The sequence below is a fragment of the Pan paniscus genome, chromosome 8 (assembly GCF_029289425.2).
Source record: "Pan paniscus chromosome 8, NHGRI_mPanPan1-v2.0_pri, whole genome shotgun sequence".
Classification (NCBI taxonomy): domain Eukaryota; kingdom Metazoa; phylum Chordata; class Mammalia; order Primates; family Hominidae; genus Pan; species Pan paniscus.
In genome coordinates this window covers 3,110,057-3,124,690 of record NC_073257.2, presented here as the reverse complement: position 1 = coordinate 3,124,690, position 14,634 = coordinate 3,110,057, and positions in this window count along the sequence as shown.

The window sequence follows — 14,634 nt, the reverse complement described above, 5'->3', positions numbered from 1 at the left end:
AGATGGCGGTGTAGATATTTCCAAGTTTATACAGATAGTAGTGTATGTATTTCCATGTTTATACAGATAGCTTTGTAGATATTTCCATGTTTATACAGATCGCTGCGTAGATATTTCCATGTATACAGACATAGCGCTGTAGATATTTCGATATTTGCACAGATTGCATTGTAGATATTTCCATGTGTATAGAGATAGCGGTGTGGATATTTCCATGTTTATAGACATAGAGGTGTAGGTATTTCCATGTTGATAGAGATAGTGGTGTAGATAATTCCATGTTTATACAGATGGCCGTGTAGATATTTCCATGTTTACACAGATGGCAGTGTACATATTTCCATGTGTATACAGATGGAGGTGTAGATATTACCATGTTTATACAGATGACTGTGTAGGTAATTCCATGTTTTTACAGATGGCGGTGTAGACATTTCCATGTTTATAGTGATAGCAGTGTAGATATTTCCATATTTATACAGACCGTGGTGTAGATATTTCCACGTTTACACAGATAACGGTGTAGATATTTCCATGTTTATAAAGATAGCGGTGTAGTTATTTCCATGTTGATAAAGATTTCCGTGTAGATATTTCCATGTTTATAAAGACAGTAGTGTAGGTATTTCCATGTTTATAGAGATAGCGGTGTAGATATTTCCATGTTTATATACATGCCTGTGTAGGTATTTCCATGTTTACACAGATAGCATTGTAGATATTTCCATGTTTATGCAGATAGCGGTGTAGATATTTCCATGTTTATACAGATAGCGGTATAATTTCCATGTTTATACAGATAGCGGTGGAGATATTTCCATGTTTATACAGATAGCGTTGTAGACATATCCATGTTTATACAGATAGCGTTGTAGATATTTTCATGTTTATACAGATGGTTGTGTAGATATTCCCATGTGTATACAGATGGCGCTGTAGATATTTCCATGTTTATAGACATGGTGTTGTAGATATTTCCTTGTTTGTACAGATGACTGTGTAGATATTTCCATGTTTATACTCATGGCAGTGTACATATTTCCATGTTTATAGAGATAGCGGTGCAGGTATTTCCATGTTTATACAGATAGCAGTGTAGATATTTCCATGTTTATAGGGATAGCCGTGTAGACATTTCCAGATTTATACAAATAGCGGTGAAGACATTTCCATATTTATACAGAGAGCGGTGTAGATATTTCCATCTTTGCACAGATTGGGTGTAGATATTTCCATGTGTATTCAGACAGCGGTGTAGATATTTCCATGTTTACACAGATTGCAGTGTTGTTATTTCCAGGTTTATACAGACAGCGTTGTATATATTCCCATGCTTATACAGCTAGCGGTGTAGATATTTCCATGTTTATACAGATGGCTGTGTAGATATTTCCATGTTTATACTGATAGCGGTGTAGATATTTCCATGTTTAGATAGCAGTGTAGATATTTCCATGTTTATACAGATAGCGGTGGAGATATCTCCTTGTTTATACAGACCGTGGTGTAGATATTTCCATGTTTATACAGATAGCGCTGTAGATATTTCCATGTTTATACAGTTAGCGGTGTAGATATTTCCATGTTTATACAGGTAGCGGTGTAGACATTTCCATTTTTATACAGATCGTGTTGTAGATATTTCCATCTTTCCACAGATGGCAGTGTAGATATTTCCATATTTATAGAGATGGCTTTGTAGATATTTCCATGTTTATACAGATAGCGGTGTAGATATTTCCATATTAATGCAGATGGCGGTGAAGATATTTACATGTTTATAGAGATGGCGGTGTAGATATTTCCATGTTTATACAGATGGTGGTGTAGATATTTCCATGTTTATGCTGATGGCGGAGTAGATATTTCCATGTTTAAACAGAGAGCGGTGTAGTTATTTCCATGTTTATACAGATATTGTTGGAGATATTTCCATGTTTATACAGATGGCTGTGGAGGTATTTCCATGTTCATACAGATGGCGGTGTAGATATTTCCAAGTTTATACAGATAGTAGTGTATGTATTTCCATGTTTATACAGATAGCTTTGTAGATATTTCCATGTTTATACAGATCGCTGCGTAGATATTTCCATGTATACAGACATAGCGCTGTAGATATTTCGATATTTGCACAGATTGCAGTGTAGATATTTCCATGTGTATAGAGATAGCGGTGTGGATATTTCCATGTTTATAGACATAGAGGTGTAGGTATTTCCATGTTGATAGAGATAGTGGTGTAGATAATTCCATGTTTATACAGATGGCCGTGTAGATATTTCCATGTTTACACAGATGGCAGTGTACATATTTCCATGTGTATACAGATGGAGGTGTAGATATTACCATGTTTATACAGATGACTGTGTAGGTAATTCCACGTTTACACAGATAACGGTGTAGATATTTCCATGTTTATACAGATAGCGGTGTAGATATTTCCAAGTATTTACAGATAGCGATGTAGATATTTCCATCCTTACACAGATAGCGGTGTACATATTTACCTGTTTACACAGATACCTGTGTTGGTATTTCCATGTTTACACAGATAGCATTGTAGTTTTTTCCATGTTTATACACAGAGTGGTGTACATATTTTCATGTTTGTACAGATATCGGTGGAGATGTTTCCATGCTTATACAGATAGCAGTGGAGATATTTCCAAGTTTACACAGATAGCGGTGTAGATATTTGCATGTTTATACAGATGGCTGTGTAGATATTTCCATGTTAATATAGATAGCGGTGTAGATATTTCCATGTTAACACAGATAGTGTTATAGATATTTCCATGTTTATACATATAGCGGTGTAGATATTTCCATGTTTATACAGATAGCGGTGTAGATATTTAAATGTTTATGCAGATCGTGGTGTAGATATTTCCATATTTATACAGATAGCGGTGTAGATATTTCCATGTTTATAAAGATAGCAATGTAGATATTTCCATGTTTATACAGATAGTGGTGTAGATATTTCCATGTATATACAGATAGCGGAGTAGATATTTCCATATTTAAACATATAGCGGTGTAGATAATTCCATGTTCATACAGATAGTGATGTAGATATTTCCATGTTTATACAGATGGCGGTGTAGATATTTCCAAGTTTATACAGATAGCGGTGTAGGTATTTCCATGTTTATACACATAGTGGTGTAGATATTTCTATGTTTCTACAGATACTGGTGTAGGTATTTCCAAGTTTATACAGATAGCGGTTTGGCTATTTCCATGTTTATACTGATAGCAATGTAGATATTTCCATGTTTATAGAGATGGCTGTTTAGATATTTCCATGTTCATACTGATGGCCGTGTAGGAATTTCCATGTTTATACAGATAGTGGTGTAGATATTTCCATGTTCATTCAGATGGTTCTGTAGGTATTCCCATGTTTATGCAGATGGCGGAGTAGATATTTCCATGTTTATACAGATAGCGGTGTAGGTATTTCCATGTTTATACAGATAGCGGTGTGGATATTTCCTTGTTTATACAGATATTGATGTAGATATTTCCATGTTTATACAGATGGCGCTGTAGATATTTCCATGTTTATAGAGATAGCAGTGTATAGATTTCCATGTTTATACAGATTGCGGTGGAGATATTTCCATGTTTATAAAGATAGCGGTGTAGATACTTAAATGTTTATGCAGATCGTGGTGTAGATATTTCCATGTTTATTCAGATAGCGGTGTAGATATTTCCATGTTTATACAGATATTGGTGTACATATTTCCATGTTTACAGAGACTGCGGTGTAGATATTTCCATGTTTATACAGATAGTGGTGTAGATATTTCCATCTTTTCACAGATAGCGTTGCATGTATTTCCATGTTTTCACAGATAGCTGTGTAGATATTTCCATGTTTATACAGATGGCATTGTAGATATTTCCATGTTTATACAGATGGAGGTGTAGATATTTCCATGTTTATACAGATGACTGTGTAGATATTTCCATGTTTTCACAGATGGCGGTGTAGATATTTCCATGTTTATAGAGATAGGTGTGTAGATATTTCCATGTTTATAGAGATGGCTGTGTAGATATTTACATGTTTATACAGATGGCAGTGTAGATATTTTCATGATTATACAGATAGTGGTGTAGATATTTAAAGGTTTTTACAGATGACTTTGTAGTTATTTCCATGTTTATACAGATGGCGGTGTAGATATTTCCATGTTTATACAGTTAGCGGTGTGGCTATTTCCATGTTTATACAGATAGCAATGGAGATATTTCCATGTTTATACAGATAGCGGTGGAGATATTTCCATGTTTATAGAGATAGCGGTGTAGATATTTCCATGTTTATACAGATAGCTTTGTGGCTATTTCCATGTGTATACAGATAGCGTTGGAGATATTTCTATGTTTATACAGATAGCTGTGTAGATGTTTCCATGTGTATACAGATGGCAGTGTAGATATTTCCATGTTTATACAGATGGAATTGTAGATATTCCCATGTTTATACAGATGACTCTGTAGAAATTTCCATGTTTTTATAGATGGCGGTGTCGATATTTCCATGTTTATACAGATAATGGTGTGACAATTTCCATGTTTATACAGATAGCGGTGTGGAATTTCTAGGTTTATACAGATGACTCTGTAGGTATTTCCATGTTTATACAGATGGCAGTGTAGATATTTTCATGTTTATACAGATAGTGGTGTAGACATTTCCATGTTTATAGAGATAGCGGTGTAGATATTTCCATATTTATACAGATAGCGGTGTAGACATTTCCATGTTTATAGAGATAGCGGTGTAGATATTTCCATATTTATACAGATAGCGGTGTCACTATTTCCATGTTTATACAGATAACAGTGGAGATATTTCCATGTTTATACAGATAGGGTTGGAGATATTTACATGTTCATAGAGATAGCGGTGTAGAAATTTCCATGTTTATACAGATAGCTCTGTGGCTATTTCCATGTTTATACAGATAGCTTTGGAGATATTTCCATCTTTATACTGATGGCGGTGTGGATATTTCCATGTTTATGCAGATGTCGGTGCTGATATTTCCATGTTTATACAGATAGCGCTGTACATATTTCCATATTTATACAGATGACTGTGTAGCTATTTCCATTTTTATACAGATGGTGGTGAAGATATTTCCATGTTTATACAGATAGCGGTGGAGATATTTCCATGTTTATATAGATAGCGGTGGTGATATTTCCATGTTTATAGAAATAGCGGTGTAGATATTTCCATGTTTATACAGATAGCTTTGTGGCTATTTCCATGTTTTTACACATAGCGGTGTAGATATTTCCATGTTTATAGAGATGGCTGTGTAGATATTTACATATTTATACAGATGGTAGTGTAGATATTTCCATGTTTAGACAGATAATTGTGTAAATATTTCCATGTTTATACAGATTGCGGGGTAGGTATTTCCATGTTTATAGAGAGAGCGGTGTAGATATTTCCATGTTTATACAGATTGCTGTGTAAATATTTCCATGTTTATACTGATGGAAGTGTAGATATTTCCATGTTTATACAGATGACTGTGTAGATATTTCCATGTTTTTACTGATGGCGGTGTACATATTTCCATGTTTATACAGATAGCGGTGTGGCTATTTCAATGTTTATACAGATAGCGGTGTAGATATTTCCATGTTTATAGAGATGACTGTGTAGATATTTTCATGTTTATACAGATGGCAGTGTAGATATTTTCATGTTTATACAGATAGTGGTGTAGATATTTCCAGGTTTATACAGATGACTGTGTAGTTATTTCCATGTTTATACAGATGGCGGTGAAGATATTTCCATGGTTATAGAGACAGCCATGTAGATATTTCCATGTTTATAGAGATAGCGGTGTAGACCTTTTCTTGTTTATAGAGATAGCGCTGTAGCTATTTCCATATTTATACAGATAGCGGTGTCACTATTTCCATGTTTTTACAGATAGTGGTGGAGATATTTCCATGTTTATACAGATAGCGGTGGTGATATTTCCATGTTTATAGAGATAGCGGTGTAGATATTTCCATGTTTATACAGATAGCTGTGTGGCTATTTCCATCTTTATACAGATAGCGTTGGAGATATTTCCATGTTTATACAGATAGCGGTGGAGATATCTCCATGTTTGTACAGATAGCGGTGGAGATATTTCCATGTTTATAGAGATAGTAGTGTATATATTTCCGTGTTTAAACAGATAGCTTTGTGGGTATTTCCATGTTTATAGAGATAGCGGTGTAGATATTTCCATGTTTATAGAGATGGCTGTGTAGATATTTACATATTTACGCAGATAGCAGTGTAGATATTTCCATGTTTAGACAGATAATGGTGTAGGTATTTCCATGTTTATACAGATTGCGGTGTAGACATTTCCATGTTTATAGAGATAGCGGTGTAGATATTTCCATGTTTATAGAGATGGCTTTGTAGATATTTCCATGTGTATAAAAATGGCAGTGTAGATATTTCCATGTTTATACAGATGGAGGTGTAGATATTTCCATGTTTATACAGATGACTGTGTAGATATTTCCATGTTTTCACAGATGGCGGTGTATATATTTCCATGTTTATACAGATAGCGGTGTGGCTATTTCCATGTTTATACAGAAAGCGGTGTGGATATTTCCATGTTTATAGAGATGGCTGTGTGGATATTTACATGTTTATACAGATGGCTGTGTAGATATTTTCATGTTTACACAGATAGTGGTGTAGATATTTCCAGGTTTATACAGATGACTGTGTAGTTATTTCCATGTTTATACAGATGGCGGTGAAGATATTTCCATGTTTATAGAGACAGCCATGTAGATATTTCCATGTTTATACAGATAGCGGTGTAGACATTTCCATGTTTATAGAGATAGCGCTGTAGATATTTCCATATTTATACAGATAGCGGTGTCACTATTTCCATGTTTATACAGATAGCAGTGGAGATATTTCCATGTATATACAGATAGCGGAGGAGATATTTACATGTTTATAGAGATAGCGGTGTAGATATTTCCATGTTTATACAGATAGGGGTGTGGCTATTTCCATGTTTATACAGATAGCGTTGGAGATATTTCCATGTTTATACGGATAGCAGTGGAAATATTTCCATGTTTATACAGATAGCGGTGGAGGTATTTCCATGTATATAGAGATAGCTGTGTATATATTTCCATATTTATACAGATATCTGTGTGGCTATTTCCAAGTTTATACAGATAGTGTTGTGGATATTTCCATGTTTATAGAGATGGCTGTGTAGATATTTACATATTTACACAGATGGCAGTGTAGATATTTTCATGTTTAGACTGATAATGGTGTAGATATTTACATGTTTATACAGATTTCGGTGTAGGAATTTCCATGTTTATACAGATAGCGGTGTAGACATTTCCATGTTTATAGAGATAGCGCTGTAGATATTTCCATATTTATACAGATAGCGGTGTCACTATTTCCATGTTTATACAGATAACGGTGGAGGTATTTCCAAGTTTATAGAGATAGTAGTGTCTATATTTCCGTGTTTATACAGATAGCTGTGTGGCTATTTCCATGTTTATTCAGATAGCGGTGTAGATATTTCCATGTTTATAGAGATGGCTGTGTAGATATTTACATGTTTATACAGATGGCAGTGTAGATATTTTCATGTTTATACAGATAGTGGTGTAGATATTTCCAGGTTTATACAGATGACTGTGAAGTTAATTCCATGTTTATACAGATGGCGGTGACGATATTTCCATGTTTATAGAGACAGCCATGTAGATATTTCCATGTTTATACAGATAGCGTTGTAGACATTTCCATGTTTTTAGAGATAGCGATGTAGATATTTCCATATTTATAAAGATAGCGGTGTCACTATTTCCATGTTTATACAGATAGCGGTGGAGATATTTCCATGTTTATAGAGATAGCGGTGTAGATATTTCCATGTTTATAGAGATAGTAGTGTATATATTTCTATGTTTATACAGATAGCTCTGTGGGTATTTCCATGTTTATACAGAGAGCGGTGTAGATATTTCCATGTTTATAGAGATGTCTGTGTAGATATTTACATACTTACGCAGATGGCAGTGTAGATATTTCCATGTTTAGACAGATAATGGTGCAGGTATTTCCATGTTTATACAGATTGCGGCGTAGACATTTCCATGTTTATAGAGATAGCGGTGTAGATATTTCCATGTTTATACAGATGGCTGTGTAGGTATTTCCATGTGTATACAGATGGCAGTGTAGATATTTCCATGTTTATACAGATGGAGGTGTAGATACTTCCATGTTTAGACAGATGATGATGTAGATATTTCCATGTTTTTACAGATGGCGGTGTAGATATTTCCAAGTTTAAAAAGATAGAGGTGTGGCTATTTCCATGTTTATACTGATAGCGGTGTAGATATTTCCATGTTTAGAGAGATGGCTGTGTAGATATTTACATGTTTATTCAGATGGCGTTGAAGATATTTCCATGTTTATGGAGACAGCCATGTAGATATTTCCAAGTTTATACAGATAGCGGTGTAGACATTTCCATGTTTATAGAGATAGCGGTGTAGATATTTCCATATTTATACAGATAGCGGTGTCACTATTTTAATGTTTATACAGATAACGGTGGAGGTATTTCCATGTTTATACAGATAGCGGTGGAGATATTTCCATGTTTATAGAGATAGCGGTGTAGATATTTCCATGTTTATACAGATAGCGTTGGAGATATTTCCATGTTTATAGAGATAGCGGTGTAGATATTTTCATGTTCATACAGATAGCTGTGTGGCTATTTCCATGTTTATACAGATAGCGTTGGAGATATGTCCATGTATATACAGATGGCGGTGTAGATATTTCTATGTTTATGCAAATGGCGGTGCAGATATTTCCATTTTGATACAGATAGCGGTGTACATATTTCCTTATTTATACAGATGACTGTGTAGTTATTTCCATTTTTATACAGATGGCGGTGAAGATATTTCCATGTTTATACAGATAGCGGTGGAGATATTTCCATGTTTATACAGATGACTGTGTAGATATTTTCATATTTTTACACATGTCGATGAAGATATTTCCATGTTTATACAGATAGCAGTGTGGCTATTTCCATGTTTATACAGATAGCAGTGTAGATATTTCCATGTTTATAGAGATGGCTGTGTAGATATTTCCATGTTTATACAGATGGCAGTGTAGATATTTCCATGTTTGTTCAGACAGTGGTGTAGATATTTCCATGTTTATACAGATGACTGTGTAGGTCTTTCCATGTTTATACAGATGGCGGTGTAGATATTTCCATGTTTATACAGATAGCGGTGTGGCTATTTCAATGTTTATACAGATAGCGGTGTAGATATTTCCATGTTTATAGAGATGGCTGTGCAGATATTTACATGTTTATACAGATAGCAGTGTAGATATTTCCATGTTTATACAGATAGTAGTGTATATATTTCCAGGTTTATACCGATTACTGTGTAGGTATTTCCATGTTTATACAGATGGCGGTGTAGATATTTCCATGTTTATAGAGATAGCCATGTTGATATTTCCATGTTTATACAGATAGCGGAGTAGACATTTCCATGTTTATAGAGATAGCGGTGTAGATATTTCCATATTTATACAGATAGCGTTGTCACTATTTCCACGGTTATACAGATAGCGGTGTCACTATTTCCATGTTTATACAGATAGCGGTGGAGATATTTCCATGTTTATACAGATAGCGGTGGAGATATTTCCATGTTTATAGAGATAGCGGTGGAGTTATTTCCATGTTTATACAGATAGCTATGTGGCCATTTCCATGTGTATACAGATAGCGTTGGAGATATTTCCATGTTTATACAGATAGCAGTGGGGATATTTCCATGTTTATACAGATAGAGGTGTAGATATTTCCATGTTTATAGAGATGGCTGTGAATATATTTACATATTTATACAGATGCCAGTGTAGATATTTCCATGTTTAGCAGATAATGGTGTAGATTTTTCCATGTTTATACAGAATGTGGTGTAGGTATTTCCATGTTTACAGAGATAGCGGTGTAGATATTTCGATGTTTATGCAGATGGCTGTGTAGATGTTTTCATGTTTATTCAGATGGCAGTGTAGATATTTTTATGTTTATGCTGATAGTGGTGTAGATATTTCCAGGTTTATACAGATGACTGTGTAGTTATTTCCATGTTTATACAGATGGCGGTGAAGATATTTCCATGGTTATAGAGACAGCCATGTAGATATTTCCATGTTTATATAGATAGCGGTGTAGACATTTCCATGTTTATAGAGATAGCGGTGTAGATATTTCCATATTTATACAGATAGCGGTGTCACTATTTCCATGTTTATACAGATAGAGGTGGAGATATTTCCATGTTTATAAATATCGCGGTGGAGATATTTCCATGTTTGTACAGACAGTGGTGTAGATATTTCCATGTTTATACAGATGACTGTGTAGGTATTTCCATGTGTATACAGATGGCGGTGTAGACATTTCCATGTTTATATAGATAGCGGTGTGGCTATTTCCGTGTTTATACAGATAGCGGTGCAGATATTTCCATCTTTATACAGATGGCTGTGTAGATATTTACATGTTTATACAGATGGCAGTGTAGTTATTTCCATGTTTATGCAGATAGTGGTGTAGATATTTCCAGGTTTATACAGATAACTGTGTAGTTATTTCCATGTTTATACAGATGGCGGTGAAGATATTTCCATGTTTACAGAGACAGCCATGTAGATATTTCCATGTTTATACAGATAGCGGTGTAGACATTTCCATGTTTATAGAGATAGCGGTGTAGATATTTCCATATTTATACAGATAGCGGTGTCACTATTTCAATGTTTATACAGATAGCGGTGGAGATATTTCCATGTTTATACAGATAGCGGTGGAGATATTTCCATGTTTATAGAGATAGCGGTGTAGATATTTCCGTGTTTATACAGATAGCTGTGTGGCTATTTCCATGTTTATACAGATAGCGTTGGAGATATTTCCATGTTTATACAGATAGCGGTGGAGATATTTCCATGTTTATACAGATAGCGGTGGAGATATTTCCATGTTTATAGTGATTGCAGTGTAGATATTTCCATGTTTATACAGATAGCTGTGTCTATTTCCATGTTTATACAGATAGCGTTGGAGATATTTCCATGTTTATACAGATAGCGGTGGAGATATTTCCATGTTTATACAGATAGCGGTGGAGATATTTCCATGTTTATAGAGATAGTAGTGTATATATTTTCATGTGTATACAGATAGCTGAGTGGCTATTTCCATGTTTATACAGATAGCGGTGTCGATATTTCCATGTTTATAGAGATGGATGTGTAGATATATACATATTTACACAGATGGCAGTGTAGATATTTCCATGTTTAGACAGATAATGGTGTAGGTATTTCCATGGTTATACAGATTGCGGTGTAGATATTTCCATGTTTATAGAGATAGCGGTGTAGATATTTCCATGTTAATACAGATGGCTGTGTATATATTTCCATGTGTATACAGATGGCAGTGTAGATATTTCCATGTTTATACAGATGGAGTTGTAGATATTTCCATGTTTATACAGATGACTGTGTAGATATTTCCATGTTTTTACAGATGGCGGTGTATATATTTCCGTGTTTATATAGATAGCGGTGTGCCTATTTCCATGTTTATACAGAAAGCGGTGTAGATATTTCCATGTTTATAGAGATGGCTGTGTAGATATTTACATGTTTATACAGATGGAGGTGTAGATATTTCCATGTTTATACAGATGGAGGTGTAGATATTTCCATGTTTATACAGATGACTGTGTAGATATTTCCATCTTTTTACAGATGGCGCTGTAGATATTTCCATGTTTATACAGATAGCAGTGTGGTATTTCTAGGTTTATACAGATGACTCTGTAGGTATTTCCATGTTTATACAGATGGCAGTGAAGATATTTCCATGTTTATAGAGACAGTCATGTAGATATTTCCATGTTTATACAGATAGCGGTGTAGACATTTCCATGTTTATAGAGATAGCGGTGTAGCTATTTCCATATTTATACAGATAGCGGTGTCACCATTTCCATGTTTATACAGATAGCAGTGGAGATATTTCCATGTTTATACAGATAGGGGTGGAGATATTTCCATGTTCATAGAGATAGCGGTGTAGAAATTTCCATGTTTATACAGATAGCTCTGTGGCTATTTCCATGTTTATACAGATAGCTTTGGAGATATTTCCATGTTTATACTGATGCCGGTGTAGATATTTCCATCTTTATGTAGATGTCGGTGCTGATATTTCCATGTTTATACAGATGGCGCTGTACATATTTCCATATTTATACAGATGACTGTGTAGCTATTTCCATTTTTATACAGATGGTGGTGAAGGTATTTCCATGTTTATACAGATAGCGGTGGAGATATTTCCATGTTTATATAGATAGCGGTGGTGATATTTCCATGTTTATAGAAATAGCGGTGTAGATATTTCCATGTTTATACAGTTAGCTTTGTGGCTATTTCCATGTTTTTACACATAGCGGTGTAGACATTTCCATGTTTATAGAGATAGCGGTGTAGATATTTCCATGTTTATACAGATAGCTGTGAGGCTGTTTCCATGTTTATACTGATAGCGTTGGAGATATTTCCATGTTTATACAGATGACGGTTTAGATATTTCCATGTTTATGCAGATGGCGGTGCAGATATTTCCATGTTTATACAGATAGCAGTGTACATATTTCAATATGTATACAGATGACTGTGTAGTTATTTCCATTTTTATACATATGGCGGTGTAGATATTTCTATGTTTATACAGATAGCGGTGGAGATATTTCCATGTTTATACAGATGACTGTGTAGATATTTTCATATTTTTACACATGTCGGTGTAGATATTTCCATGTTTATACAGATAGCGCTGTGGCTATTTCCATATTTATACAGATAGTAGTGTAGATATTTCCATGTTTATAGAGATGGCTGTGTAGATATTTCCATGTTTATACAGATGGCCGTGTAGATATTTCCATGTTTGCACAGACAGTGGTGTAGATATTTCCATGTTTATACAGATGATTGTGAAGGTATTTCCATGTTTATACAGATGGCGGTGTAGACATTTCCATGTTTCTACAGATGATTGTGAAGGTATTTCCATGTTTATACAGATGGCGGTGTAGACATTTCCATGTTTATACAGATAGCGTTGTGGCTATTTCCATGTTTATACAGATAGCGGTGCAGATATTTCCATGTTTATAGAGATGGCTGTGTAGATATTTACATGTTTATACAGATGGCAGTGTAGTTATTTCCATGTTTATGCAGATAGTGGTGTAGATATTTCCAGCTTTATACAGATGACTGTGTAGTTATTTCCATGTTTCTACAGATGGCGGTGAAGATATTTCCATGTTTATACAGACAGCCATGTAGTTATTTCCATGTTTATACAGATAGCGGTGTAGACATTTCCATGTTTATAGAGATAGCGGTGTAGATATTTCCATGTTTATATAGATAGCGGTGTGGCTATTTCCAAGTTTATACAGATAGCGGTGTAGATATTTCCATGTTTATAGAGATGGCTGTGTAGATATTTACATATTTATACAGATGGCAGTGTAGATAATTCCATGTTTAGACAGATAATGGTGTAGATATTTCCATGTTTATACAGATTGTGGTGTAGGTATTTCCATGTTTATAGAGATAGCGGTGTAGATATTTCCATGTTTATACAGATGGCTGTGTGGATATTTCCATGTGTATACAGATGGCAGTGTAGATATTTCCATGTTTATTCAGATGGAGGTGTAAATATTTCCATGTTTATACAGATGACTGTGTAGATATTTCCATGTTTTTACAGATGGTGGTGTAGATATTTCCATGTTTATACAGATAGCGGTGTGGCTATTTCCATGTTTATACAGATAGCAGTGTAGATATTTCCATGTTTATAGAGATGGCTGTGTAGATATTTACATGTTTATACAGATGGCAGTGTAGATATCTTCATGTTTATACAGATAGTGGTGTAGATATTTCCAGGTTTATACAGATGACTGTGTAGTTATATCCATATTTATACAGATGGCGTTGTAGATATTTCCATGTTTATACAGATAGCTGTGTGGCTATTTCCACGTTTATACAGATAGCGGTGGAGATATTTCCATGTTTATACAGATAGCGTTGGAGATATTTCCATGTTTATAGAGATAGCAGTGCATATATTTCTATGTTATCCATATATCTGTGTGGCTATTTCCATGTTTATACAGATAGCGTTGCAGATATTTCCATGTTTATACAGATGGCTGTGTAGATATTTACATATTCATACAGATGGCAATGTAGATATTTCCAAGTTTAGACAGATAATGGCGTAGATATTTCCATGTTTATACAGATTGCGGTGTAGGTATTTCCATGTTTATAGAGATAGCGGTGTAGATATTTCCATGTTTATAGAGATGGCAGTGTTGATATTTCCATGTGTATACAGATGGCAGTGTAGATATTTCCAT